Raw genomic sequence first — 6,000 nt, 5'->3', positions numbered from 1 at the left:
AAGAGGATTCTACAAAAAAATATAAGGAATAACCTTCACAGAGTATTCCCAAAAAACCCAAAATGATGGAAGACTCTTAAACTCTTTCTATGAAGCCAGCATCATCCTAATCCCAAAACCAGATAAAGACACAACAAAGAAACAAAACGTCAGGATACTATCACTTATGAACATTGGCGCTAAAGTCCTCAACCAAATGTTGGCAAACTTCATCCAACAATATATTAAAAAGATCATGCACCATGACCAAGTGGGTTTCATCCCAGGGATGGAAGGATGGTTCAACATTAGCAAATCAGTAAATGTGATACATCACATAAACAAAAGCAAAGACAAAAAACACATGATCATATCAATAGATTGGAGGGAAAGCATTTGATATGACACAACACCCATTTATAATAAAAACATTCAACTAAGTGGGAACAGAGGGAGCATTCCTCGACATAATAAAGGCCTTATATCAGAGAACTACAGCCAATATCATACTCAATGGGCAAAAACGAAAATGTTTTCTGCTAAGACCAGAAAGGAGACAAGGAAAGTTATCCACTTTCACCAATTCTAATCAATATAGTATTGGAAGTTTTAGCTACAATGATCAAACAAGAAAAGGACATAAAAGGCATCCACATTGAAAAGAAGGAAACAAAACTGTCACTGCAGATGACATGATAGTGTACATAGAAAATCCTATAGACTCCACTCAAAAACTGCTTGACCTAATAAATGAATTTGACAAAAAGCAGGAAACAAAGTCAATATCCAGAAATCAAAGGCCTTCTTGTAAACCAACAATGCAACAGATATAAGCAGAAGTATTTAAAAAGTACCATTGGATATAGCAAAGAAAAAAATAAAATACCTAGGAAAAAAACCTAACCAAGGAAGTAAAAGACCTGTATGCAGAAAAGTACACAACACTGAAAAAAGGAATCAAGGAAGACACAAACTAATGGAAACATGGACTGTGTTCATGGATTGAAAGAATTAACATCATCGAAATGTCCATACTACCCAAAGCAATTTACAGATTCAATGCAATACCTATTAAAGTACCAATGGCATATTTCACAGACATAGAACAAACTCCTCAAAAATTTATATGGAACCATAAATTACCCCGAATAGCATCTGCAATTTTGAGAAAGAAGAGTAAAGTAGGAGGGATCACAATACCTGATACCAAAATGAACTACAAGGCCACTGTAATCAAAACAGCCTGGTACTGGCATAAAAACAGGCAAATAGACCAATGGAAAAGAACAGAGAGCCCAGAAATAAACCCAGGTCTCTATGGTCAATTAATACTTGACAAGGGGGGCAGCAACATAGAATGGAGAAAAAATAGCCTCCTCAAGAAATGGTGTTGGGAGAACTGGACAGCTACATACAAAAAACTAATATTCGAGCGCCAACTTACATCTTACACCAAAATAAATTCAAGGTGAATAAAAGCCCTAAATATAAGCCGTGACACCATTAAAGTCCTAAAGGAGAACATTGCAGAAAGATCTCAGATACTTTATGCAGCAACATTTTTACTGACATGTCCCCTAGAGCAAGAGACGTAAAGGAAAGAATAAACAAATGGGATCTCATGAAAATTAAAAGCTTCTGCATGGCTAAAGTAAACAGTATTAAAATAACAAAGGAACCAAATGTATGGGAAAACATACTTGCCAATGACACCTCAGACAAAGGTTTAATCTCCAAAATACACAAAGAACTTACATGACTTCACTCTAAGAAGACAAGCAGCCCAATTAAAAAGTGGGCAAAGGACTTGAACAAACACTTTTCCAAAGAGGGCATACAGAGGATCCAGAGACACATGAAAACATGCTCGATATTGCTAGCTATCAGAGAGGTGCAAATTAAAACCACAGTGAGATACCACTTGACACCAGTCAGAATGGCCATCATAAACAAAGCAACAAACAAGTGTTGGAGAGGTTGTGGGGAAAAGAGGATCTTAGTTCACTGTTAGTGGGATTGCAGTCTGGTACAACCATTATGGAAAATAGTATGGGCTTTTTTTAGAAAACTAAAAATGGATCTGCCTTTTGATACAGCAATTCCACTGCTGGGATTATATCCCAGGAAGCCCAAAACACCAATCTAAAAGAACCTATGCACCCGTAAGTTCTTAGCAAGAAAATTAACAATAGCCAAGAGTTGGAAGCAACCTACTTGCCCATCAGTAAATGAATAGATCCAAAAACTATGGTACACATACCCAATGCAATTCTAGGCAGCAGAAAGAAAGAAGGAGCTCCTACCCTTTGCAACAGCATGGCTGAAACTAGAAAGCATTATGCTGAGTGAAATAAGCCAGGTGGTGAAAGACAAATACCGTATAATTTCACTTTTACCAGGAAACTAAAAACCAAAACAAACAAGCAAGCAAAATATAACCAAAAACACTAAAATAAAGAACAGGCTGACAGGGCCCAGAGGTGAGAGGGGAGGGAATTTCAGGGGAAAAGGGAAAGGGTTTACAGGAACAAGTGTGGAAGACTTATGGACAAGAACTAAGGGGGGTGGAAATGGCTGGGAGGCGGGGAGCACCGGGGGCTGGGTTGGGAGTAAAAGACAGAAAACTGTACATGAACAACAATTGAAATAAATGTATTTTATTTTGTTTAATTTTTATTTATTTATTTAAATTTAATTATTGTTCAAGTACAGTTTTCTGTCTTTTACTCCCATCCCAGTCCATCCCCACCTCCCTCCCATTTCCACCCACCTTAGTTTTTGTCCGTGTGTCCTTTATACTTGCTCCTGTGAATCCTTCCTCTTTTGAAATAAGTCAAATTTTAAAAAACATTGGTGTCTAAAAGAACCACCATATCTTATGTCTTTTAGGAAATGGACATTGAAAGAACAAAAATTAAATGTACACATTCAAGCAACATGAAACCTATACTGGAAAGGTCAGAATCCAGACACTGAGAAGGGTAAATGCTGCTGCTGCTTATGTGGAGCAAACGGAAGTCTCTTTTCTTGTTGGTGAAAATGCAAACTGCTACAGTCAGTTGGGAAGAGTTTGGAAGTTCTCACACAACTAAACATACACTTATTATATAAGTCACAAAGTGTACACCATAGTATCAAACCAAACAGCTAAAAATTTTATTTACACAAAAGCCTACAAGGAACATTTTGAGAAGCTTCATTCATAAATTTCAAAAATTTATGACGAAGATATCTGTCAAGAGGTGAAAAGATAAGTAAACTGAAATACAAACAATAAAACGTTATTTCACACTAAAGAAATAATATATCAAGTCATGGAAGAAATGTACATTTCTCATAGAATTAAGAGAATTTCATCTGAGCAAGTGCTCTATTGGTTACAGTGTCATCTAGATACACAAAGGTCATGGGTTATATGCCCCAAAAATATTTAACTGAGGATTTTCAAGACACATTTGCATACCTGTGGCAATTGTAGCATTATTCACAAAAAGCCTGGTACACAGAAAAGAACCCCAGGTCTATGAATGAATACATTAAAAAATTAACTTTGTATAGTAGCTGTGGCTCAGTGGATGGAGTGCTGGCCTGTGAACAAAATACTTGCTTGTTCAATACCAAGTCAGGGCTCATGCCTGGATTGTTGGCCAGGTCCCCAGTTGGGGGCAGGTGAGAGGCAAATATACATTGGAATTTCCCTCTCCTTCTTCCACCCTACCTCTCTCTCTAAAAAGAAATTAATAAAACATTTTAAAATATTATAGAAGTATGATATATAATTACTGCTCTGTCAGGCAATAGAAAATATGATCTCACATGATAACACAAAGTCAAACTAGAACACCTTCTAGGGGAAGCACATGAGTCACAAAGACACAAGGTACAGGCTTCCACTAGGGTGAGTTCTAATGGAGTCCAACTCAGGGAAAAGAAAAGATAGTTCTCTGGGCCATGGTTTCACAAAAAATGAGGAAGTGGTTGTTTAATGGATATTGGAACATTTCTGCCAGAGACAAGTTTCCAGAATTCAAATGCACAATTAAACAAGTATATTTAATTTGACTTAACTGTACCATTACAGAGAGTTAAGAAGGTAGATTCTTATTTACATAGTTTCTTATCAAAGGTTAAAATAAAATATATCTAAAAGAGCTATAAATCTTTTCTTTTTAACTCTAACTTGTTATTTTTTGATTAACTTTCTGTTAGTATCTGTGGAAAATTCAAGGCTTTTTAATAAAAGGCATTTATTTTTTTACTTTTTTCAAGTTACTTGATCTATTTATTGTTGTTCAAGTACAATTTTCTGCCAGCTGTGCTTATCACTCATAAGCAAAATGAAAATTTATCTGCTCAAGAGGAAGCACTTAGTAAATTAAATAATAGACTTTTGGGGGGAATCAATAAGTGACATACATTTGACTGAAACAATAATCTGTGTTAGTTTACCATGCAAAGTAATACAACTATCAAATGCAGATAAAAACAAAAATGTACCTCTTCTTTGGTCATAACAGAACTAAGAATTTTTGGAAGCTAAAGCTTGATTAAGCACCAAATCACTGAAAGAAATTTTTGTTTTATTTTCAAGACAAAACTACATTTTCTCATTTTCTGTTCTCTGAATACATGTCAATTCTCTCCAGTGAAACCAAAGCCTCCAGAACCCTGTTCCGTGTTATCCAAACCTTCCTCTCCCTCTATTTCTGAATAATAAATCCATTCACAAATGAAGTGTGCAATGCGATCAAGTTTTTTAACTTCAAACTTTTGTTTGCCAAAATTGAACAGTACAACACCAATATTTTCTCCATGATCTTGATCTATGGCACCACCTTCTACATCTATGAGGTGTTTTGCAGCCAAGCCAGAATGTGGAGCTACTCTTCCATAGCACCCAGAAGGCACAGGGGTCTGAATGTTAGCTTTCACCAGGGCTTTCTACATAGGTGGCAGTGTGTAATCACTGGCATTGTACAGGTAAGCCCCAGCCAACTCTGCACACCCCTTGTTAGCGGTATTGGGGAGACCCTGGAGCATGACTAAGGAAAGCCATGCACCACCCTCCTCTGCACATGGGGACCATTTACTGGGGAAGACGGTGTGCATCTCCTCAGAGCACAGCATAGAAGAGGAAAACGCAGGCACAGCTTGCAGCAAAGAAACAGGAAGACATGAATAAGATCCTTTCAAAGATGACGTTCAGTTCAGAAAAGCTGCCTTTTAAGATTTTATTTATTTTTAGACAGAAGAGAGAGGAGGGTGAGAAATAGCAATGTGTGGTTGCCTCACACGTGCCCCCTGGTGGGAACATGGCTCACAACCCAGGCACGTGCCCCAACTGAGAATCAAACCAGGAACCAATGGTTGGCAAGTTGGCACTCAAGCCAGTGACCCACACCAGGCGGGGCCAATATAGAAAAGTTTATATCCGACACACAGAGAATATCAATTCAGCCACGGAAAGATAAAATGAAGACTATTTCTGCAACTCAAAGTACCAAACACCCATTTACCAGTAAAAAGCATAGAAAGAAACAATGAACAGAGTAAGGAAAAACACAAAGAAATGTGCACTTAAATTTAATGGCAATTGATGTATGGCTGATTCATATTTGAATCAAGTCCAGCAATGATTAAGTACTGATATTAAAACTATCATTTGTTTTTGTAATATGTAAGTAAATACTAAACTGTCAATCAACAAAGTTTGGAGAATTTATCCTATAAAAGAAATCATCCTGGAAAACCAGCAGTGGTAATGACTGACTGAGACTGAGAGATGCTAGAGTCCATGTCTTTCTCTCAAAGAGTCTGACACAGACACAGACTCACAAGCTCTGACCTTCAGCCTTGGGACAGTAGATTGAAAGGTGCCAGGGACATTCAGGGAGAAACTCATGTGTCTGGCTTCAGGGCTAAGACTGGAGGGGCAGTCTTCTCTCACACAGAAGTCACCTGACGCCCTTCTTCCCTTGCAGAGCCCTTTCCATAATAGAGCTAGAGGGTACTATGTCTGGG

General features: G+C 37.5%; 1 protein-coding gene and 1 pseudogene across 1 annotated transcript in view; one reads left to right on the top strand and one right to left on the bottom strand.

The window, feature by feature from the left end:
* Positions 1-6,000, top strand: part of LOC118999835 (sialic acid-binding Ig-like lectin 5) — a 132,506-nt gene that overhangs the window by 24,096 nt on the left and 102,410 nt on the right. The gene's annotated exons all lie outside the window — the stretch shown is intronic.
* On the bottom strand, positions 4,612-5,106 carry LOC118999852 (deoxyuridine 5'-triphosphate nucleotidohydrolase, mitochondrial-like; annotated as a pseudogene).

Source organism: Sturnira hondurensis, unplaced genomic scaffold (genome assembly GCF_014824575.4).
Source record: "Sturnira hondurensis isolate 20B ecotype Veracruz unplaced genomic scaffold, ASM1482457v3 Scaffold0015508, whole genome shotgun sequence".
NCBI lineage: Eukaryota > Metazoa > Chordata > Mammalia > Chiroptera > Phyllostomidae > Sturnira > Sturnira hondurensis.
Note: the sequence above shows the minus strand (reverse complement) of the source record. Positions and strands in the feature narration are given on the sequence as shown.